The sequence below is a fragment of the Chanos chanos genome, chromosome 3 (genome assembly GCF_902362185.1).
Source record: "Chanos chanos chromosome 3, fChaCha1.1, whole genome shotgun sequence".
Classification (NCBI taxonomy): Eukaryota; Metazoa; Chordata; class Actinopteri; order Gonorynchiformes; family Chanidae; genus Chanos; species Chanos chanos.
The window spans coordinates 3,567,408-3,593,716 of NC_044497.1; the positions used below are offsets into that span (position 1 = coordinate 3,567,408).

At 39.1% G+C, this 26,309-nt stretch overlaps 1 pseudogene; it reads left to right on the plus strand.

The window, feature by feature from the left end:
* Nucleotides 1-11,477: 11,477 nt before the first annotated feature.
* LOC115806365 (uncharacterized) lies at nucleotides 11,478-13,814 on the plus strand (annotated as a pseudogene).
* Nucleotides 13,815-26,309: the final 12,495 nt, after the last annotated feature.

Below are 26,309 nucleotides of genomic sequence, written 5' to 3' on the forward strand. Positions count from 1 at the left end.
CTATATACATGAAACATACCTGGAAGGCAAATAAAAGAAAACTTAAATTTCTTCCAAAAACAACAGCGTGTGATGACCGCAGACATTGAGTAGACAAAGGGCAAGAGAACATAAAACGCATGCACTATAAGACAAAATCACTCATTATACTACCAAAGCGAACGGTCGGAACAAAAATTTGGCACCAGTTAACTACACGCTACATTGTAAAATGAAAAACGCCCGTAAACTTGGAACTATCTAACAAAACGTACCCGCAGCATGAAGAATTCTTCTACAGGGGTACGGCAACACGGAGGGACCAAAATAAAACAATCTGCGGTAAATCACACACCATTAGGGGGCTCTTAAACACCATTTCTTTATGCTTAACTTCATGAAATTCATATAACGAATTGATGATAAATATTTACTTTATTTTCTAACTCCGTTACATTCACCCCCACTGAATTTCATTGAACTTAAGCATCATGGGCATGGTGCTGACTGAAAGCTCACAAACACACTTATTATCACAAAACAGGGTCACCAATAAATAACAGGACAGCCAAACCCAAAGTTATCCCATAAGGATGAAGTGGTGTTTGGCGACTAAGGTATTTTGCATCAATCAGTGGAGGGTACTACAGTGACAGTGACTTAAAAGGCATCAGTGCGTGTGAAACCAGGTTCATAATTTACACCTCAGCTTTTCCAGTATTTTGTGTGAGGAGACAGAAATTTAGCTGTCTCTCCTATGTAAAAACGACATGCAACAACTTAGTTTTTCTTGTAAACTTATATTTCACTAAAAGGAGTGAACAATACACATCTGGTGTTACTAAATTTTAAGCCTCCTTCACACATGAACATAGTGTTATATTTCAAATTTCATATTTTGTTATATTTATTGCTCACCCTCCTTGTATTTTAATTGTTCTATTGCTCATACCTCTCTTATTTTCTATTATTTTTCTTAATTAACTCCTTATTCTCCTACTCTTGTTTTTATTTAAATCCCTTATTTGACTCTTATTCTTAACTCCTTATTCTCTACTCTTATTTATTTAAATCCCTATTTTACTCTTATTGCTGAGTTGACCTGTTTCTCTCGTCTCATACATGTCATTGTACCGTTGACCCTGTGTTAACCGACAAATTAACTCTTGAATCTTGAAAACTGTAGACAGTCACTGCATATTCTAATGGACCTCTGTCTCCTAGTGTCTGTCTACCATTGGCTTGCCATTCCCCCTCCCTGTTTCCAGGACACAAGACATCCTGCTGTCACAGTGATGGATGTCAGCATACTGGGGTTTAGGGGTAAAATGTATTTAATGAGTGGAAAATGTCAACATGTTGGGATTAAGTATCATTTTAATAGTCTCAGTGTGAGGAGTACAAGGGTCTCGGTTGTATAATAATAGGATAGGTTTTCATAAGGACTTTTAGAAACCTGAGATAATAGTATCTCTACTTCAGTCTGGAGGCACAAAAGGCAACTCCAGGATCCTATCTCCTTCCTAAGGTCCTCAGATGTGTTAATTCACTATACATTCAACTTTCCATTTGGCCAGTAACTTCTTTGTTCTGGATGGGTATTGAAGGGAAAGAGTCAAAGTTGTTTATTGAGCTTGTTCTATATACAGAACTCCCACACATATCCCTGTGTGTAGTCACTCTTGTTGGGTATGATCATTTTTTAACTTTTGGTTTTTACCTATTGTACTTATTGTTACTTGCATTAAATATTTATGCTTTTTTTTCTAATTTGGTTTAGTGATTTTTGCTTTGAATATTTCATTGGATTTATACAGTAATTTGTTTATTCCTGGCATTATAATAAACTGTTACTTGTTAATCTGCAGTATTGCCTCCTTTGAAGTTACTAATTTCAGTCGTTATAAGGAGTTTGAGTAACAGGCCACAGGTAAGCAGGATTAATTCTAGATCACGGCAGAGTTGGGTGATAGTCTGAAACATGCAAGCTACTAACCGTGCTAGGCTAATCACTTTAGTTATACTGAAAAGGTTATTCCCTTAATCACTGAACTAAACTAAGCGGCCGTCCTCCAGTCCCTGAACTAAAGTAATGTATTAATACTGAACAGGTTATTCCCTCAGTCCATAGACTAAACTGAGCGGCCGTCCTTCAGTCCCTGGACTAAACTAGCCTAGTTATACTGAACAGGTAATTCCCTCAGTCCATAGACTAAGCTTGAGCTCTTGTCCTTCAGTCCCTGAACTAAACTAGTATAGTTATACTGAACAGGTTATTCCCTCAGTCCATAGACTAAACTGAGCGGTCGTCCGTCAGTCCCTGAACTAAACAGGCTACTGGCAGATTGCGTAAACACAGACAAGTCCTTGTCATATAATTAATAAATTCACAAAGAGGCATACCGTTATTAATATCACTTTGACAAATTTTAGCCAAGGAGTCAGATTATTTAAGAGGTTTTCAATAATATAAGCATTCTACGTAGGACGCCGGACAAGACAATCAAACATTAAACCTTCGGCCGTTAGATTAGTAACTGTCTTTAGGCCAGTAATGGCTTCCCTACCAGTGAACATTCAGCTGAAGTGTCCATTTGGAAACAGTTTTAAAAAATCATATTAAATGAGCAACTTAATCAAGTATTATTCCTTTAAATTTTGGTTTGATGCTTTTTTTTTTTTGTCAAACAAGCAATTAAAAATCCTAGGTACAAACAAATAAAAGATGTTGGGTAAACAGAAGAAGGGGTTGTTTATCTGTCTTGGAAAATGCTGACATGCTCCAGTTCTGTTATCTGATCATCTTCTGTTATCTGATCATTAACTACCTCTTAACAGCTTCCAGGGCCCAGTCCCAGTTGCACAATACTTTGTACCAGGCATGAAGAGTATAAAAGCTGTGACTTGCAGCTATAATCATGTCCACTCTTGTCTCCATTGAAGGTGTGGTCATTTCTCAAGAAAGGGGACTTCACTCAAGAGATAGGTAAGAATGTTCTTGCTTTTCTCTTTTGTCCTGTTGACAATATTTCTGTGTGTCTGGACCAACCTTATAAACTGCACTTTTTGTTTTGTTTTTCCCCTTGGTTTAGGTATGAAGTTGGGAATATTCCTTTGCTGTTTCTTACTATGTCTTATCCACATCTCTGCCACAAGCATTACCTTAAATGGTATTAATGACTTAAAAAATACCAAATTTGGAAAGAGATTCCCACGACATGGTCTCATGCTATTGCACTGGTTTGCAAACAATGCTTACTATGATCAGCAAGTTGGATTTTGGCTTAATTTCAATCCCTCCCAAGAAGACTGTGGATTTCAAATGTATGACAATTATAAAGAAATCCTTCCAGTCTTGCATGATATTTCAAAATTCAGATATTACATTGGAGGTGACCTAAATCTGTTACGTGCCAGAACCCAGTTCCCCAGTTATGTCACTCAGAGTTTTAAGGAAGACAGTCACACTGCTAATATCGACAGGATTATAATTAAAGTGTCTGTAGGCAGTCCAACTATAGCAGAGGAAGTCTATATTACAGAGTATCATGACAGAACGGATACTGGGAATTCTTATGACCCAAACAAAACATTCCGGATTGGTAACACACTCTTAATACAAATTCGATTACTCAATGAGCCGCTTGAAACGCCTGACACTTGCAAGTTGATCTCTGACATGTGCAGCCATTCTAAGAAATTTCCTAATGATCCTAGGCTTAACCTCACAACAGAGGAATTCAAGAAATTGAAAGAAAGGCAGGAAATGGCTTGGAATATGTTTGGTAATGAAGGTCTGGCATGGTTTCTGGCTTTAGCAGACTATGACTTGCAATACACGTATGAGCTGTTTAAGAAATCATGTAAGTGTAGCCACTGTTTTAGAAGGGCACATGAAGATGTTGTTACACGATGCGATATGAACAATAAAGTGCAACTTGAGGTAAAAGCCACAGATGATGGACATGCTAAGATGACATGGAGTCACATACCCAAGAATACTACTGGTATGGATGGATACCTGTATCTTTTGAAGTCTGGAAAAGTGCTGGACTGGTACAAACTCAGTGCGGAAACATCTGGAAGCAAAGATACAAATATAATGCTTAATCCTGGTCTTCGAGTTGCTCTGATGTTTCCAAGAAGTGCACCTTCTTCTTCGACTTGTCAGGTGGTATGGCTGGGTCCTGAGGTTAATGGGACCAGTGGGAGGATCCCTACTAAAATACAGGGCTATGATGCTAGCATACTGCTCTATGCCAAAGATGGGTTTGCCTGTGTTCGCCTGTACATCAAAAAGTCTTTCACCAACTGGAAAGATGTGTTTGTTAATTCATGGGTGGGACTGTACTCCGATACTTCGTACTTTTATGATTATCGATATGCTACGGCTTTTGAGAAAACCTCAGACTCCGATGCCAACGACAAGTACGACATCTACAAGTTTGAGTCAACTATGCCCATCAAGCGTGGAGCGCAAGCTCAATTTTTTATACAAGGATACAAAGTCGGAGCTTACACTGACCACTGGTAGCGAGACAGCATTTGAATTTCACTCATAAACGAATATGATGAGGCACACGTTTAAAAAAAAAAATGTCACTCAAGCTTTAAGAATTCACTTTAGAAAAAAATCACCCTGCAGTTGCATAGACATGCTTTTTTTTCCTTTATGGTTTGTTTGTAAAAAACTGTAAAAAAAATTGATGGAATTTCACAGTGATTTTTTTTTTTACAGTAAATGACCGTGTGTAGAGGTTAACAGTTAAAGGATGTAATTCGCAATGCATTTTGGAACATCGAACAGATTGCACTAGGTAACTGTGTAATTGCAATTAGACCATGGAAATGTCATCGAAGGAAATGTCAGTGAAGCAATATACTGCTTTTGCCATTTTGCCAGCCTTTGCATTTGAATAAAAATGAATTGTAATGCAAAATTGCTTTCATTTTAATGCTATTAAAATAGTTCATGTCAAAACTATTACGAGCCCTCACTTTTCATTAGCCTGTACGACATCTTTGAATTTTCTAACTTTAAAATACAGTTTACTATAGTTTTTAAGATTGGTTTGTTTATAATATGTGTAAACTGCAATGCATGAAGCATCCAGAAATATACCAATTTTGCTATTTTTCCAGCTTTAGCATTTTAATAAAAATGCAGTAATTTCCCCCAGCTTGTAGTAAGGAATAACGTTAATTCAAAGAAGTTACAGATTAGTTCTATTAAATTAACGTTAAATAACGTTATGTCATAGGTAATTTAGCTGGAGTGATTTTTGTGACCTCTAGCCAAATAGCAACTGTTATTTTTGCATGCACTTTCATAACCATACGCATTATTTGAGTAAGCTGGCAAGCTGCCTATATATGACGTTAGCAAAGTTATCTGGATAACCCACCAAGTGTAACCAAGTGCAAACCACTGAGACATTTAGCCCACTGAAAGCATATTTTCTTGTTGTTCTTTTCATTTTTGTCAGCGCTCTATACACACGTGTATAATCAGTTGGATATGTTTTTGTAGCTACCTATCATAGCTAACATGACCTGCCCCTACTTTACAGAGGCGCCACATTAGATTACTTCCATAAGGTTTCAAAGACACACATAGCTATGTTTATCTGTCAGTTCTGTAAACATGACTTTAACACCATCCTGGCTTTTGCCAGATAAGCACAGCTACACAAAAATGCGCCAAACCAAGCCTTTACTTTACTTGGAGTTCCAGATTGTTTGCAATCTTTCAGGAAATTCACTGCATGGAAGTCTCACATGTGTACAGACCATAAGGAATATCAGAGGTCCAGTAGAGGCTCAGAATTTCAGTTACCGGATTCAGTCATTTGTCACATTGAACGTTGTCGGTTTAAATATCAGATCTTAAAAGGTCTCATTTTGCAGTTGAAGTGGCATCTACAACAGAGGTAGATCGATTGGTTGCCCTTTCAGGGAAGACAGCAAAACATTCTGTGTGAAATCTACATTCGCGTCTAGTGTGTCTAGAGTAGGGGTGGGCAACATTTTTTTGCAGAGGGCCATACTCACTTTGATGAGGTAAGCCGACAGCCACACATTGGACGATAAAATGACATGAATTTGATGTACATGACAGGTTACATTACAGTAGCTTATTTGCCAACTTACTTTAAAAGCCTGACATTTTTTACGGTTTCACCTCAATTTAGTGTATTCTGAGGTTACAATACAGGCAGTCCCTGAGTTACGAACGAGATCTATTCCCAAAGTTTGTCTTTAAGTCGAATTTGTAGGTAAGACGGAACAGGTACATACGGTTCTTATTTAGCCTCAGTTAGTCTACTACTACTAGTCAGTCAAATGTTTGTCTTAGTATAGGCCTATAGTCTTACCTCTCTATGCATATAAAGCACTAAAGAAACATTTCCAAAACATCTTAAACATAACACCGTCCACCATTCAGAGCACATTGCCATTAACACTGTGTTGAGTGATATTCTCCTTCTTCAAGCCGACGAATTGCAGAAGCTCTGCAATGTTTTCATGAGCGTCACAAAGTAGCGCAGGCTTTCATTACCACAAACCATTGTATTTAACTCAAATGTTTAATATAATAGGCTTCATGGCTGTCCGCGCATGAGTATGATTTGTCCATAAATTGGATTATCATAACCTGGGGACTGCCTGTAAAAAGATTTACTTTCATAAAACAATCCACTTAAATGCTGTATCAGCTTTTACACTGATTGAGTACAAGTAGCTATCGTTGATGTCTATGCTTTTGTCACACCCTGAACTGATTGGTTGTAGCGTGGTTCTCATTTGCATAAAGCTGGGGATTTGGCATCTCAATTTCGCTTGCTTCGCCAGATTCGGTCCGATTTCGCCCAATCAGAGCCGAATTTCACCTCCGTACAACCTGCAGTGGAAGTATAACTTAACACAGCATTCTTTTCTCCCATAGTTCTTCCCTTGAAGGTGTCAGGGCAGGCCATATTAAAACTATGGGCCGTGCGTTGCCCGTGTGTAATCTAGAGCACACAAGAACAGCTCAGTTGATCATCTAGTGAGCACAGTGGTGCCAATCTTAGTGAGTAATCCCACAGGTGAAACCTCTAGTACTAGTCACTCTTTTGGCATAGATGATGAGCCTGGGGAAAGTGAGTCTAGTGAAGTGCACCATCAAGATATCCCTAATGTTGATGAAACGCTCTTCCTTAAGAATCTGGCACTATTTTATTTGAAGCTTCAAGCTAAGCTTTTGTTACCTGCTTCTGTAGTTTAGACTATTTCTGAAGAACCCCAGGACATCTATGACCTTGGACAGTGCCACATGTTTGCAAAGGTGAGTCAGAAGCTGACATTGCTTGGCATTTCTGACAACACTGACGGTCAAAACTATGATTGGAGAGCTTCAAAAACAAAGTCTTGTAAAGGCCTGTAACAGCATTTTGAGAACAGATCAGAATCATGAGACCATCTTCAAAAATGCTCAACCACTGCCAATATGTCTGGGTTTAAGTGATTCAGGAAAAGAGTCCTTTTCCCAGTATGCTCCAGCACAAGAAACACTTCTTGCCGTACTTGACAGCATGAAGGTTGACACACGCGGGACTCAAACCCACAAGATTCCAAATCCAAAAAGAAACAAATATCCAGAAGCTCAGAAGATCTTAGATACGAAAAAGAATAAAACCCACAAAAATCCAAAAAGGGCCAAAAATAATATAAAGTCTCAAAAATCAAAACAGAAGAAAAGCAGGAGGACCCAAAAAATAAAACAGAAGTCAAGCAACAATACCTTCTGCAGTTAAGCTCTAAGGAATGAAGCAAAGCACAAAATAACAAAGAATCCAAAACACATAAACCAGTGGGAACAAGCTATGGTCTCAGCCAGGGTGACACACAGAGAACATCAAAGACTAAGCAAAGAACAAAACAGGGAACAGGGTTTAAATACACACAGGCAATAATCAAATCAAGCCACATGACACTGAAAATGAGACACAGGTGAGGTAGTTAACAAGAAGGCAGGGTAATCACAAAACACACACACTCTCACACACACACACACACACACACACACACATACACAAAAAAAGGCCACCAGAGGGCAACAAAGTCCAAAAAAACCATGATAGAGGTTAGTTTCCTACGACAGTGAAATTCAAACCAAGTCCAACTCCCATTCCTTCACTCACTCACAAACTATAGAGAACAAAAGAATATGAAACTAATCTGTACAATATTACCAAATAATCATGGGTATTGAACCTGTCAGATAGCTGTAAACATGCTATAGTCCTTTTACATAACTTCTGGCCAGTTCTTAAGCTGTCAGTGAACCTAAGGCATTCACAATGGTAGGGCAATTTTATTTGATATCTCAACAGAGTAGCCTAATATTAATTTTTCTAAGCCGCTTATCCTAATTAGGGTCCAGGGGGGTGCTGGAGCTAATCTCAGCGTTCATTGGACAAAAGTCGGGGAAGCACTCTGGACAGGTCGCCAGTCCATCACAGGGCAGACACACAGACAAACACACTCACACCTAGGGGCAATTTAGTGTCTCCAATTCACCTGACTTACATGTCTTTGGACTGTGGGACAGAGCCCCCCCGAGGAAAAACCCACGCAGACACGGGGGAGAACATGCAAACTCCACACACCCCCAAAGGGGCAGCAGCACCCCATTTTCAAATCAGATAAAAAAAAAACTCAGACCCCCTGCTATCCTCCAGCTCCAGCTTTGGCTTAGCTCAGCTCCAGGGCATCAGTCAGTTGTAATGTAGCCTGTCCATTCCATCCCACTCATCTCTGTGCAGAATCAGCCCAGTCTCACCACTCTGGAAGATCCGTGTCGCTGAAAGACCCTTCTGCTAATGACATAAAGTTCCACTCGCCACTGACACTTGAACGGGGCTGGGCCTGCTGTTCTTCCTCCTACTTTTCCTCTCCTTCCCCCGCTACCATTAGTGTGAGAACCTCCACTAGAACATCACACAGATCATTTATTTTGGTTAAGTGTGCCTCTGTGTGAGAAATAATTCATATGCACTGTAAGATTATAGTGACATCTGAACAGACATGGTTCATGATAGGAGAACTGTTTAACCTGATGGTCTTATTACCATAGATACAAAGTGAGCTTCACACCTTTGGCGCCGCGTTACTGTTGCAGCCAAGAGCAATTGATTAAGACAAAATACAACCGGCAATGGGCAAATGGCAGCCATCACAGACAAAAGGGGAATTTAGCATCAACACCTAGATTCTGATTTGCATCAAGCAACATTATACACCTATTGTCTGCTTCATGGTATAAAAGGCCGATCACGGTAACAGTTCTCTGAGTTAAGCTGCGGCGCAAGCTGACTTGCTGCCGGGTTCCACCACCACCAAATAAAGCTTTTCTCCAAGCGCGCTTTTGCTCCGGTTCGTTTACTTGTAAAAGCACAAGAGAATCCAACAAATGGCGAGCCAGCCAGGAGGGCTTGGTACGAGAGAAACTCACTGACACAGCTACGACGAAGAATAATTCAGCGAGAAGAATCGCGGAGATTTTCCGGTTGAAATTTCAGGTCGGAGATCGTCAAGACAAGAGTCGGTGAGCCAGTTAACATCTCAATGATCTTAACATGGTAAGAAACGTACTACCCCTCTTGAAGAACCTGTTTTTGACTTTTTTATAAGTAAACAGACGAGTAAATATACGCGCATGTAACCAAAAGTGAAATTTCCGTAAAACACTGTTTGTAAGGGCTCTATTAAGTTAGGCTAGGGAAAGCCTATATAGACAGCTCACGTCGTCTCCCCGTAAATACTTAGTTGTGACCTGGCTACTGTCACAGTTATATGTTTCGATTAGACCTGAGACTGACGGAGTGTGTACTATAGTGTTAGTCATCTCCAGTCGAGCCGGTTATCAGACTTCTAATCGGAGGTCGATGGAGAGACTAAGTGACTAGGTTGCTTGACACCTTCCTATGGTTAGGAAAGGATGTCGTAAGCTCTGAAACAAAATTCAATACTGTATAATTATTTTTCGCTGTGAGAGAGTTAAAAATTGGTGCTTTTCTTGATTGTGAGAGAGTTAAGAAGTAGCGCATTATACAGGTATTGTAAGTTGTTAAGTGAGCTTCGTGTTCCGACTATAAGTCAGGAAATGTTCTAAGTAAAGTTAGAAACGCTGCAACTAGTTGCTGGACACCTTTCGATGGTTAGGAAAGGGTGTTGGTGTGAGCGACACAGAATTCAATACTGTATAATTGTTCTCTATGAGAAAGTTAAGAGTGCATTATACTGGTATTGTAAGTTATTGTGGTTGTGTTGCGACGTGGAAGTCTAACGGTGAAATATTCCGAGAGCGGAGTTCTTTTGTAACAGTGTACTATAGTGTTGTTAGTCATCTTGCATCGAGCCGGTTATCAGACCTCTAATCGGAGATCGATGGAGAGACTATAAGTAACTGGGTTGCTAGACACCTTCCTATGGTTAGGAAGGGGCGTCGTTGTAAAGCTCGGGAACAGAAGTCAATACTGTTTAATTATTCTTCGCTGTGAGAGAAATTTGGTGCTTTTCTTGATTGTGAGAGAATTAAGAAGTAGCGCATTATACTAGTACTGTAAGTTGTTAAGTGAGCTCCGTGTTCGACTATAAGTCTGAAAATGTTCTGAGTAAAGGTAGAAACTCTGCAACTGATTGCTAGACACCTTTCTGTGGTATGAAAGGGTGTTGGTGTAAGCTACACAGAATTCAGTACTGTATAATTATTAATTGTGAGAAAGTTAAGAAGTATACTAGTATTGTTAAGTGAGCTTCGTGTTCCGACTATAAGTCTGGAAATGTTCTAAGTAAAGTTAGAAACGCTGCAACTGGTTGCTATAGACACCTTTCTGTGGTATGAAAGGGTGTTGATGGAAGCCACACAGGATTCAATACTGTATAATTATTCTTTGTGAGAAAGTTAAGTATACTAGTATTGTTAAGTGAGCTTCGTGTTCCGACTATAAGTCTGGAAATGTTCTAAGTAAAGTTAGAAACGCTGCAACTGGTTGCTAGACACCTTTCTGTAATAACAAAGGGTGTTGAAGCTACACCGAATTCAATACTGTATAATTATTCTTAGTGGGAAAGTTGAGAAGTATAGTAGTATTGAGCTTCGCGTTCCGATTGTAAGTCTGGAAATTAAAGTGTTAGCAACGTTAGGGGTTAATGCCCGAAGTAGTGTGGTTGTGTTGTGAGGTGGAACTTCAGTGGTGAAAGATCGCGAGAACGGACTTACTTTGTCCTAAAAGCATGCTTGAAATTTGTACTTTTCTTAAGGTTATATGTGGTAAGAATTTGTATTTGTTTTTAAGTTGCTAAAAAAAATAATAAGCAATCTAGCCTTCCGACTTGAAGTTTGGAAAGAAAGTAGCCTGTTTGTTTTGTTTTCGTGTTAAACTGTATGCAGTAGCCTTCCGACGGCGGTTTGGAAAGATTAATAACCTATTTTAAAGAGGGAACCTGTTGTCATGGCTGCTGAGTTGTCGTCGGCTGCGCAGATCCGTGTTCATGGGGCTGGGCCATTTAAACCTACGACAGAACGTCACGGAAAAGCTCCTCCAGACGTAACAATCGCTCAGATGATGGACAGCCTAAATTCATATATGGAAAAAAGGCTTGGACTAAGGAAATGCGATGACGACATCCAACGGAAATACAACATTAAACCTTCCCAGGACAGACTCTGGACCTTGCCTGACATGAAAAAGGCCTGGGGAAAGACACAGCGGATGTCTGCAAGCAGCAGACGAGACGGATGGTCTGTTATTTTGTGCAAGCAAATTAGACAACATCTGCATAACTGTGAAACCCAAAGACTGAAACGTGAAATCATTGCAGAAAAAGCAAAGGTCAAATCATTATCTTCTCTATTACAAGAGGAGAAGAAGGCAAAAGAGAGACTTTTAGCTGAAAATCAAAAAATGGCTAAACTTAATCTCCAACCAGCTACAATCAAAAGACGCCAAGCAAGGGAAGCCAGAACCGCTCTATCCATTCAAAGAGCTGAGTGTCACTGAGGAACAACATCACCATTTGCTGAGAGAACTGCCACATGACTGTGACAGTAGCTCAGATGGCTCAGACAGCGAGGGACAGTCCAATGACACACCCGCTCCTTCATCTGTGACAAAGGACAGCCATTCACAGGCCAAATCTATCTCCACGACAAGGTCTAACAATTCATCAAAGGTTAGACTTGCTCCTGTAGTAATCAAACACCGGAGAACTGAAGTAGAAGTTCAAAGTGAAGAGGAGTTTGAGGAGGATGGCCAGAGACGGACTCGCACTGTGACAAAGAAGGTCAAAAGATACCTCCCATGTAAGACTTATCAACCAGCCACACCAGAACAAATTGATAAGTGGTCCAAGGATTTACCAGATGCATATAAACAACCATGCAAGGCATGGCAAGTTCTTGAACGCTTACGAAAAATTTATACTCTACACCCAGTAGACGCTGCTATGATCCTGAATTTGAACTTAAGAGACAGCGATCAGAAGAAGCTCACTGAAAATGTGGAGACAATGGTAGGCGAGTCACAAGATAATATTGATGCTGGATGGGAAGCTGTACAAACCTTTTTATATGGACTGAAACCTGCAGAAATCAACTGGGCAAGAATTACTGCATGCACACAGAAAGCGGGAGAAAGTGTTGCAGAGTATGAAGAACGCTTTACACAGATTTGGCTGGAACATGCTGGCTTAAACAACGGTGATGATCTGAGCAAGGACACTAGCATGCCCTTGAAAACGGCATTCGTGAATGGACTAAAACCAGAGATATCCAAAGCCCTTAAAGTCCGTTATGATGACTGGGATGGTGTCGGGACAGCTTTCAATCAAGTTGTAGACTGGTCAGCAAGAATTGAGAGGACACAGGATGCCAAACTCAGAGCCTTGCAATATAACACTCTGAGGTACAACAAAACTGGATCTGAACAGAGAGATTTGAAGGGCAGGAGACATGGCCTGAACAAAACAAGAAATGGACATTGTCATTACTGCCACAAGCCAGGACACTGGAGGAGGGAATGCAAAATAAGGCTCAGAGCTGAGCAACACACAACAAGGAAACTCGACCAAGCACTTTTGAAGTCATCACAGGCCAGCCCATGCCCCTACCCGGAACAATGGATCTGTGCAAAGCCGATGTGTATCTTACTTGACAGCCTGATGCAGTACTGTGAACAACTCAGTCTCGCAGTACAGGATGCTGAGAAACAGGTTTACAGTGCTTTGCAACCACCTCCAGAAGGAGGACACAGCCATTTTCTTGGTCAAACCTGAGAGGGTAGCAATAGAGGCCAAGTGGGAAGGTCCATATCAGGTCCTTTTAGTCACTAATGCAGCAGTTAAGGTGCAGGAAAAAAAACAAAACAAAAACAAGTGGTACCATTGTAAATTAGTAAATCCGCCTAGAGATTAGGGACAGAATGGCGGTAGTATTTATCAGAGTCCAGAAATGGCGGGACTAGAGTTATCTAGGCTCTAGCTTGTCGCCTGAGGATGAAGAAGCCATCATACCACCACTGATAAATACTGTAGCTTCCAGCCGAAACTAAATAGGGATATTTTAGGTGTCTATACAAATGACAGTTCACTTTGATGTCAATGCAGTTTGGCCAGGTGCGTTTCCGTTTCCTCTCTTGTGTGTTATTGCAGGTATTCTAGTGAAAAGGAGGATCCTACACAACCCTCTAGAAAAGGGTGCCCTGGCTGACATCAGACATCTACCCTGGACTGTACCTGACACCTGGTTGACATCAGACATCTACGCTGGACTGTACCTGACACCTGGCTGACATCTGCGAAAGAGTCACAGGACACGGGACACATCTGCATCGGTCAAGCACACAATATAGCACAGCCTGCTTCAGGAGATCTCATCCACCAATACAACCCAGCACCATAACTGTTGAATGCAATCATCCACCATGCCAACAATGTCATTTTTAATGATGCTGTACATCCTTTCAATATATATATGCATCATCATAAAAAGATATTTTATTTTATACTGTAAGCAGAGGTGCCTGTACTCAGTATTAGGCTGTGTATGTGATTACTATTAACATATCTTGGTTTCTTTTTTCTGTTCTTTTTCCTCTTTCTGTTCATGTATTTTCTTACAATTATTTCTTTTTGTGATCATATTTTGTTATGATCAAAGGGGGGATTGTAAGATTATAGTGACATCTGAACAGACATGTTTCATGATAGGAGAACTGTTTAACCTGATGGTCTTATTACCATAGATACAAAGTGAGCTTCACACCTTTGGCGCCGCGTTACTGTTGCAGCCAAGAGCAATTGATTAAGACAAAATACAACCGGCAATGGGCAAATGGCAGCCATCACAGACAAAAGGGGAATTTAGCATCAACACCTAGATTCTGATTTGCATCAAGCAACATTATACACCTATTGTCTGCTTCATGGTATAAAAGGCCGATCACGGTAACAGTTCTCTGAGTTAAGCTGCGGCGCAAGCGGACTTGCTGCCGGGTCCCACCACCACCACCAAATAAAGCTTTTCTCCAAGCGCGCTTTTTGCTCCAATTCGTTTACTTGTAAAATCACAAGAAAATCCAACAGCACGTAAAGTTGTGGCATTCAGGTATATTTAAGATGGACAGTGACAATGATCTCACTATCATTAGTAGTCAGTCTTCTTGTGTATAAACTTAGATGTCATCATACATGGAGTGAATACACCTTAGATCCACCTAAATCTCACTGCATTCAACATTACATTCATTCAGTATCGTTCTCTTTCACTGTGCTCACTGTCTACACAGAGAGAGACAAGTGTTCAAACTCCCAGCCCTCACAAATCTACTGGTGAGAAGTACCTCCCATCCTCCCTCTCTCTCTCTGTCTCTGTGTGTGTGTGTGTGTGTGTGTGTGTGTGTGTGTGTGGGAATTTGTAAAGGGACGTGACAGTGAAACTTGTGGCGGGATTGGAGAAATAGACCCATAAATTTCACAGTCATCGTGATGTTTTGTTCCTTTTTTTTCTCAATTTACCATCACTGGCATTAGGTCCTGAGAGGGCAGAAAATCGATGAGTCATTCATGCTAGATCCACCATCAGGCCAGAGTGGCACACTGTACTGAAACACATTTGTAAAGCTCACATTTCTTAGTTGCTAGTGTTGGACATTTGTGTTGGTTGGTTAAATAATAAAAAGATGCAGAGATGGTTGTTGGTAATCGTCTTCTTTATTGAGGCTCAGTGATGGTACAAATGGAGAAGAGGAGAGGAGAGGAGCTGCTCCCTATACAAGACATTACTGTGACTGAGTCTTGATGTCACTGACTACAGAAAACAATTTCTCGTGTACAGATATACCCATGCTCCACAAGGCCTTTGACCTTATCTGCCATAGATAACAAATACCTTTAACCCATATCTGAGAAAAAAAAATGACTGAAAGAAATGTAGAAAACGACTGATTTCTGGTATTCTGCCGCGTGTGAACGTATCTGATGCCAGCAGAACTTTGCTATGCAGACCTGCAAACTCAGGCAAATACAGCTGTTAGAGGGAGGTTTTCAGGAATCAGCTTGACCACAGTCGTTGAAAGGCTCGACCTTTCAAATGCTAATAACAGTCACTGGTCTGGGTGGAGCTGGATACTGAAGCTGTCCTCCATTCCTCGTGGAAATTTTCTATCAGATAGCTTATATGTAATATATAGCCTATATTTTTTATAACCACACAAACCTGTTAGGTGTTGCATGGTGTATAATACAACAGTGGTAGGCCCATATAGCCTTTTTAATTTCATTGCACTCCCATACAACTAAATTAAGATGGACTCTGCAAATGAGCGTACAAAAACACATAGGCTTGAAAACATTATAAAAACATTTAAAAAACGTCTCATAATGAAAGGCTGATTAATTACATATTTGATGGTTATGCAAATGTCCTTCACTTGGGGTCAAAGTTATAGGGTAACCAGATGCAAACAGACCAAATGTGGGACGAGTAGTAAGTTTGTGTGGCCCAGCGAGGGACATGTTACCAGTGCTGAGAGGTCACCTAAAACTTTGACATGATATCTGTCTAACAGAAACATTTGTATTCTGACTTTTGGCCCATAAACACCTATACTTTGTCCTCTAGTCGATTCCTCAGCACACCAGTTAGGCCATGAAAGATACAGGCGACAGCTTCTGCTATATGAAAGATATGATGAGTACAGTGCTGTTTGTCATCCCAAAGGCACACTAATTTTACAACATAACATGTCTTTATTGATAGACATCCAACACGCATTGGCCATTACAGGCCCATCAAAGGCAACTGTCCTTAAGCAAAGCAGCAGGCGTCATGCAGCTCAAGTCTTTCAAGTTATACTCCTAGCCGAATCCAACTATAACATAAATAAGGCACAAAATAAAATATTACATAAAATAAAACAATTTCAATGCAAAACAGGTAAAAGAACTCAGCCATGTGTTCTTATTTCTCACAATTAAAAACAAATGACCAATGAAAATGCATGCGTGTGTGTGTGTGTGTGTATATATATATATATATATATTCTCAATTTATTGACAACATCTGTGTATATGCCACACAATATCACATAAAGGTACTGATTACACCTCAAAATAACACCAATAACAACAACAGCAACAATAATAATACTATACTATAATAATACTATATGACATCATGTCTAAGGATACACACTGGACCAATGGGGAGGGGTTTTAGAGGAGACATTGACCAAGTGTCACAGCCTGCACCTTGTTTTGGACTTTTGTTTTGAAATGTCTTGTGTTCCTATTCCATGTCTGTCTCCACCCCTCACCTGATTCTGTTCATTCTATTTCCTCGTTTACCCTGTTAAGTTCCACCAATCATGTTTCTCCAGTTTGGTTCTCCTCGTGTATTTAAGCCCTTGTGTTTGCCCTGACCCTTGTCTATTGATATTTGTTCATTTAAAGATACTGTTTGGCTGCACCATTTATATCCAGGTTTGTTTCCTGTTTATCTGCTTTTGTAAGTAAAGTCCTCCTTTTTTTGTTACCACCATCACTGTGTCTTGCGTTTGGGTCCAGCTCCACTGCAAGCCTGACACCAAGGTGTACTTCTCCCATGCTGCATGAAATAAACATTGTTTCATCACGTCTGATTTTAGTAAATTCTTGAGAACTAACAACCCTCTTACAGATAAGAATTTGCCTCACACTGGATTCCGACATTCTTTTTTCTGCAAGAAACATACTCTGTAATTTGAAGTACTATATCATACACAATGAAACAATAAACAATAACCCCTTTTAACTCACTTAACTCAAGTCCTGTTCAGCTACAGAGATTTAAATTAACTATGATTTGGGATCTCCTTTAAATTACAGGCACATGACTCTCCAGTTTTGATGAATCCATAATTATCTATTTCTTGTGTTTCTGTGTGTGTTAAGCCCCTTTATATCAAATTTCAAGCTATAGGAAAAAAAAATTACTAATGAGTTTCTCTCTTGTCTGTGGAATCTTTTCATTACAAACATATTGAGCTCATTGGGAAAGAGAGACAAACCTTTCTCCATTAATCACTTCTCCCAAATGAATACTTTTGAGTGACTCATTGTTAAATTAAAGGAGGAAATGTTTTCCTGAGAGAACTGTGGGATTCACTGAGGAAAAGCTGAACAGGATTGTTTCCTAAAGGGGCTTCACATGTAGCTTTTATTTTGCATAGAATCTCAATGGGAGGTGCTCAAACTCTTCAATTTATTACACAGAATTTATCCACACATGATAAATGATGCTTTTTTAATAGATTAATGTGCTTAACAACATAGATTACATTTGTCAGCATAGGTGGAAAAATATATGGATATGAAGCATTTCTTGATGAATTTACCCAGTCTGTATAGTGTAGTTGACAGTTGTAGATTACTGACAGTTCCTGGGTGAGTTACCGAAAAGCATCATAATTCTCAAAAGCATGACACACTCTATCCTAATAAAAATCAAATCAATTAATCCAGTAAAATATTTGCACATTATTATATGACAATACGTTTTGTTTTAGTTATTCCATATTGGTGCACTTCATATACATGGTACTAGGGGTCGACCAATATATCGAGTTTGCCATGATAAAATACTTCATGAGTGTTACCCATTGGTAAAATACTTCTCTTTAAATTCATTGTACCATTGCCTGTAAATCAGTAAGATTCATCATTTTCAGTAGACTCGCTTAAAATCGGATGTGCCTTTGCCATGAGCCATACAAAATGTATAGACAGGCTGAGTGAATGTGGTATGGAGTGGGTACAGAATGGCTGGTGTGTCATTGGAGACAGTGTAGAAGGCCAGATTACCATCAGCCCAGTCTAGATACACCCCTATTGTGTGAGAGGACTGAATGCAAGAAAATTTAGCCGATAGTTCCTGATTCTGACAGAAGTGGTATCCGTCGTTTTCACAAAACGGACAAAACAATTCTTCATCTGTACCAATATTGCTGAGTTTTATGTGTTCAATTTCAGATTTATATGTAACACCTACAGTGACCTCTTCTCCAATACATTCCACTTCCCATTAACAACGGTCAGTTAAGGGTTCTTTACAGAAGAGGAATGGAGTATGATCAGATTTCTGAAGGTAATCAGAATATATGTTTTTTGCCAGAGTGCGCCCTCCTCAGCATCATTATATCTTGTCCTTCTGTTCTCTTTGTCAGTGTATCTGGTGGAAGTGATTTTGAGTGAGGTCTTTTGATTGGTGCAAGATCATAAGAATCTGTAAACAGCATAAAAACATTAAAAAAAAAAAAAAACAGAACATTCCAAGCCTCACTTTGCCAGTAAAGCTGGTATCCCCCCTCTGACACTTGCAGCCCAAATCTTGGTCCAATATGTTCCCATCTTTTGTCCCGTTAAACTGATGGAACATTAAAGGGTAAAACTGTGCATGTAACAGGGTTTTTTTTTTGGTCTGCTGTTAAATATAGGCTATTTGAAAAATAGTTTGAAATTATTTTGATTTCATTGCATAACAAACACTACCTGTTGTTTTCAGGGTCTTCATATGCAGCATATAGGATCAGAGACAGACTTAAATTGTACGGTGTAATCTTTAATTTATTGTATCTCATGTTACTATTGCAAACTCCAACACAATTATCGCATGCTGCATATTTTCCTTATATTGCGCAGTGCAAAAATAGATATAATTAATTGGATAATGAATCATTAATTATGAATAAATCAATTAATAATTTATTAATTCTTTTCATTTTGGCGCAGTTAGCTGGTCCAGTCGGGATAACAGAAAACTGAATGCGACGTGAGAATGTACTATCGCTCAGAAGAGATAAACTACTATGTTCTTCTGACCCACACCACAATGCAAGACTTTTGGACATTTGGAAAAGGAAGCAAGGGCCTGCGTTTTAGTGACAGCAGTATTACTGTAACACCTATGTGGGGTGTGCTTCATTCTGCTTGCTCTAGTGGTGCAAAAACACAAAATTTATGTATTCCTCTCCAAGGAATCAGCTCAATGGCTAGAGAATCAAGGCCACAATTACACAGGATTCAGACAAGAGATAATGGTCAGTTCATTCATTTGGAGAATTGAAAGTGAATGAACAGAATACAATAACTGGAGTAATTATGTAACAACCACTGATATAGCACGGCTGACCTGGCCTTCCTGCATGTCCTCAGTACTGGGAGCAGCCTCTGCTGACCTGCTGCTGATGTTTTGGACATCTTCAGGTCAAACCCATCCAGCACCTCCTCTGACATCAGTAACACATAGGCCAGAGCTGAACACTGGTGTGGTATATAGCAAAGGCACTCATGTAGTAAAATTAAAAAGGCTTTATTCTGATTGGTTTGAAGACATATTTAAAAATGCAGCTACATGTTTCGACTACTCTGAGCCTTCATCAGTGTGCTTTCTCTGTGACAGACATAACAGCATGGCTGCAACCAGGTAAAACAGTTGAGTAATGGATGTGGCTATGAATCAGCTGTCTAATGGCCAATCAGTTGTTGTGCAGATGGGTATGAAGCAACTGTCTAATGACTAATGGCTGTTTAGCTGATGTGCAGATTCCCAGCCAGTCAGCACCACAGCCCCAAGTCCACCAACAAACCATCAAAAGGGAAAACCCAAAGAACAAACTAAAATAAATCAATGACACAGATCAGAGCAAAGATAGAAATAGTGCATACAACCATATACATACACATGCACACTTGTATAAACTAAAAACTTGATCCACAAAAATGGAGTAAAATCGATTTCTTCATTAACAGCAGGTATAATTGTGTGTTCCATCTTCGTTCTGTGTCATTCACAGGGATTTGCTGGGGAGACGAGTTTCACCATCATAAACCTGTGTCTCCAAACGGTTTGATGCTTTGTATTCCTTGGAGAGGAATACATAAGCTTTGTATTTTTGCGGAAACAAACACGAGGCTGGTTCTACCTGTTTTTATTCTGGAAGGCAAATAAAAGAAAACTGAAATTTCTTCCAAAAACAACAGCGTGTGATGACCGCAGACCTGCAGCATGAAGAATTCTTCTACTGGGGTTTCCCACACACACATACCGAAAGACAATGACAATCATGCACTCCACTCAATCCACAACAACACAAACTCAATGCCAGAATCATTACTTGTTACCGATCGCATAGTTTTACATCGACTTATCGAAAATTACTTCCAGAACACAGAAGAAACCCTTTTTTTCCCCTAGTTTGAGTATAAAACACACAAACACTCTTATTACCAGTCTGCACACCATTACAGCACTGGAATTATGGTGCATAGCCTATACTAGCTTAATACACTCGCTAGTACGTTACAAAAATGTAAAGAAACTATATACATGAAACATACCTGGAAGGCAAATAAAAGAAAGCTTAAATTTCTTCCAAATACAACTGCGTGTGATGACTGCAGACCTTGAGTAGACAAAGGGCAAGAGAACATAAAACACATGCACTGAAAGACAAAATCACTCATTATACTAGCAAAGCAAACGGTCGGAACAAAAATTTGGCGCCAGTTAACTACACGCTACATTGTAAAATGAAAAACGCCCGTAAACTTGTAACTATCTAACAAAAGATTACTTTTATCATCCTTATATTTGCTAGTATAACCAACAGTCAAAGTGCAGTGAAGTTTTTGGATTATAACATACTATTTCTCAAATCCTTATTAAAAAAAAAAAAAACGAAATGAGGAGAAATGCATGAACGTACCCACAGCATGAAGAATTCTTCTACTGGGGTACGGCAACACGGAGGGACCAAAATGAAACAATCTGCTATAAATCACACACCATTAGGGGGCTCTTAAACATCATTTCTTTATGCTTAACTTCATGAAATTCATATAACGAATTGATGATAAATATGTACTTTATTTTCTAACTCCGTTACATTCACCCCCAACTGAATTTCATTGAACTTAAGTATCATGGGCATGGTGCTGACTGAAAGCTCACAAACACGCTTATTATCACAAAACAGGGTCACCAATAAGTAACAGGACAGCCAAATCCAAAGTTATCCCATAAGAATGAAGTGGTGTTTGGCGACTAAGGTATTTTGCATCAATCAGTGGAAGGTACTACAGTGACAGTGACTTAACTGGCATCAGTGCGTGTGAAACCAGGTTCATAATTTACACCCCAGCTTTTCCAGTATTTTGTGTGAGGAGACAGAAATTTAGCTGTTTCTCCTATGTAAAAATGACATGCAACAATTTAGTTTCTCTTGTAAACTTTTATTTCACTAAAAGGAGTGAACAATACACATCTGGTGTTACTAAATTTTAAGCCTCCTTCACACATGAACATAGTGTTCTATTTCAAATTTCATATTTTGTTATATTTATTGCTCATCCCCCTTGTATTTTAATTGTTCTATTGCTCATACCTCTCTTATTTCTATTACTTTTCTTAATTAACTCCTTATTCTCCTACTCTTATTTTTATTTAAATCCCTTATTTTACTCTTATTCTTAACTCCTTATTCTCTACTCTTATTTATTTAAATCCCTATTTTACTCTTATTGCTGAGTTGACCTCTTTCTCTCGTCTCATACATGTCATTGTACCGTTGACCCTGTGTTATCTACATATGACAAATAAACTCTTGAAACTTGAAAACTGTAGACAGTCACTGCGTATTCTAATGTACCTCTGTCTCCTAGTGTCTGTCTACCATTGGCTTGCCATTCCCCCTGCCTGTTTCCAGGACACAAGACATCCTCTTGTCACAGTGGTGGATGTCAGAATACTGGGGTTTAGGGGTAAAATGTATTTAATGAGTGGAAAATGTCAGCAGATTGGGGTTTAGTATCATTTTAATAGTCTCAGTGTGAGGAGTACAAGGGTCTCAGTTGTATAATAATAGGGTAGGTTTTTACAAGGTCTTTTAGAAACCTGAGATAATAGTATCTCTACTTCAGTCTGGAGGCACAAAAGGCAACTCCAGGATCCTCTCTCCTTCCTAAGGTCCTCAGATGTGTTAATTCACTATACATGCAAATTTCCATTTGGCCAGTATCTTTTTTGTTCTGGATGGGTATTTAAGGGAGAGAGTCAACGTTGTGTATTGAGCTTGTTCTGTATACAGAACTCCCACACATATCCCTGTGTGTAGTCACTCTTGCCAGGCAAGATAAATCTTTAACTTTTGTCTTTACCTATTGTACTTACTGTTACTTGCATTAAATATTTATGCTTTTATTTCTAATTTGGTTTAGTGTGTTTTGCTTTGAATATTTCATTGGATTTATACAGTAATTTGTTTATTCCTGGCATTATAATAAATTGTTACTTGTTAATCTGCAGTATTGCCTCCTTTGAAGTTACTAATTTCAGTCATTACAAGGAGTTTGAGTAACAGGCCACAGGCAAGCAGGATTAATTCTAGATCATGGCAGAGATGGGTGATAGTCTGAAATATACAAGCTACTAACCGTGCTAGACTAATCACTTTAGTTATACTGAACAGGTTATTCCCTTAGTCCACAGACTAAACTTGAGCTCTTGTCCTTCAATCCCTGAACTAAACTAGCATAGTTATACTGAACAGGTTATTCCCTTAGTCCCTGACTTAAACTGAGTGGTCGTGTTTCAGTCCCTGAACTAAACAGGCTACTGGCAGATTGCGTAAAAAAACGCAGACTTGTCGAATAAGTAGTAAATTCACAAAGAGGCATAACGTTATTAATATCATTTTGACAAATTTTAGCCAATAAATACTAATAAATGGAGTCAGATTATTTAAGAGGTTTTCAATAATATAAGCATTCTACGTAGGACGCCGGACAGGACAATCACACATTAAACCTTCGGCCGTTAGATTAGTAACTGTCTTTAGGCCAGTGGCGGCTTCCCTACTAGTGAACATTCAGCTGAAGTGTCCATTTCGAAACAGTTTTAAAAAATCATATTAAATGAGCAACTTAATGAAGTATTATTCCTTTGAATTTTGGTTTGGTTTTTTTTTTTTTTTTTGTCAAACAAGAAATTAAAAATCCTGGGTACAAACAAATAAAAGATGTTGGGTAAACAGAAGAAGGGGTTGTTTATCTGTCTTGGAAACTGCTGACATGCTCCAGTTCTGTTATCTGATCATCTTCTGTTATCTGATCATTAACTACCTCTTAACAGCTTCCAGGGCCCAGTCCCAGTTGCACAATAGTTTGTACCAGGCATGAAGAGTATAAAAGCTGTGACTTGCAGCTATAATCATGTCCACTCTTGTCTCTATTGAAGGTGTGGTCATTTCTCAAGAAAGGGGACTTCACTCAAGAGATAGGTAAGAATGTTCTTGCTTTTCTCTTTTGTCCTGTTGACAATATTTCTGTGTGACTGGACCAACCTTATAAACTGCGCTTTTTGTTTTGTTTTTCCCTTTGGTTTAGGTATGAAGTTGGCAATCTTCCTTTGCTGTTTCTTACTAAGTCTTATCCACATCTCTGCCACAAGCATTACTTTAAATGGTATTAATGACTTAAAAAATACCAAATTTGGAAAGAGATTCCCACGACATGGTCTAATGCTATTGCACTGGTTTGCAAACAATGCTTACTATGAGCAGCAAGTTGGATTTCGACTTAATTTCAATCCCTCCCAAGAAGACTGTGGATTTCAAATTTATGACAATTATGAAGAAGTCCTTCCAGTCTTGCATGATACTTCAAAATTCAGATACTACATTGGCGGTGACCTAAATCTGTTACGTGCCAGAACCCAGTTCCCCAGTTATGTCACTCAGAGTTTTAAGGAAGACAGTCACACTGCTAATATAGACAGAATAATAATTAAAGTGTCTGTAGGCAGTCCAACTATAGCAGAGGAAGTCTATATCACAGAGTATCATGAAAGAACGGATACTGGGAATTCTTATGACCCAAACAAAACATTCCGGATTGGTAACACACTCTTAACACAGATTCGATTACTCAATGAGCCGCTTGAAACGCCTGACACTGGCAAGTTGATCTCTGACATGTGCAGCCATTCTAAGAAATTTCCTAATGATCCTAGACTTAATCTCACAACAGAGGAATTCAAGAAATTGAAAGAAAGGCAGGAAATGGCTTGGAATATGTTTGGTAATGAAGGTCTGGCATGGTTTCTGGCTTTAGCAGACTATGACTTGCAATACACGTATGAGCTGTTTAAGAAATCATGTAAGTGTAGCCACTGTTTTAGAAGGGCACATGAAGATGTTGTTACACGATGTGATATGAACAATAAAGTGCAGCTTGAGGTAAAAGCCACAGATGATGGATATGCTAAGATGACATGGAGTCACATACCCAAGAATACTACTGGTATGGATGGATACCTGTATCTTTTGAAGTCTGGAAAAGTGCTGGACTGGTACAAACTCAGTGAGGAAACATCTGGAAGCAAAGATACAAATATAATGCTTAATCCTGGTCTTCGAATTGCTCTGATGTTTCCAAGAAGTGCACCTTCTTCTTCGACTTGTCAGGTGGTATGGCTGGGTCCTGAGGTTAATGGGACCAGTGGGAGGATCCCTACTAAAATACAGGGCTATGATGCTAGCATACTGCTCTATGCCAAAGATGGGTATGCCTGTGTTCGCCTGTACATCAAAAAGTCTTTCACCAACTGGAAAGATGTGTTTGTTCAGTCATGGGTGGGACTGTACTCCGATACTTCGCACCTTTATGAATATCGATATGCTACGGCTTTTGAGAAAACTTCAGACTCCGATGCCAACGACAAGTACGACATCTACAAGTATGAGTCAACTATGCCCATCAAGCGTGGAGCGCAAGCTCAATTTTTTATAGAAGGATACAAAGTCGGAGCTTACACTGACCCCTGGTAGCGAGACAGCATTTGAATTTCACTCATAAACGAATATGATGAGGCACACGTTTAAAAAAAAAATGTCACTCAAGCTTTAAGAATTCACTTTAGAAAAAAATCACCCTGCAGTTGCATAGACATGCTTTTTTTTTTCCTTTCTGGTTTGTTTGTTAGTTACTGTGTCATAGGAGAACTGTAAAAAAACATGATGGAATTTCACAGTAATTTTTTTTTTTTACAGTAAATGACCATGTGTAGAGGTTAACAGTTAAAGGATGTAATTCGCAATGCATTTTGGGACACCGAACAGATTGCACTAGGTAACTGTGTAATTGCAATTAGACCATGGAAATGTCATCGAAGGAAATGTCAGTGAAGGAATATACTGCTTTTGCCATTTAGCCAGCCTTTGCATTTGAATAAAAATGAATTGTAATGCAAAATTGCTTTCATTTTAATGCTATTAAAATAGTTCATGTCAAAACTATTATGAGCCCTCACTTTTCATTAGCCTGTACGACATCTTTGAATTTTCTAACTTTAAAATACAGTGTACTATAGTTTTTAAGATTGGTTTGTTTATAATATGTGTAAACTGCAATGCATGAAGCATCCAGAAATATACCAATTTTGCTATTTTTCCAGCTTTAGCATTTTAATAAAAATGCAGTAATTTCCCCCAGCTTGTAGTAAGGAATAATGTTAATTCAAAGAAGTTACAGATTAGTTCTATTAAATTAACGTTAGCTAACGTTATGTCATAGGTAATTTAGCTGGAGTGATTTTTGTGACCTCTAGCCAAATAGCAACTGTTATTTTTGCATGCACTTTCATAACCATACGCATTATTTGAGTAAGCTGGCAAGCTGCCTATATATGACGTTAGCAAAGTTAGCTGGATAACCCACCAAGTGTAACCAAGTGCAAACCACTGAGACATTTA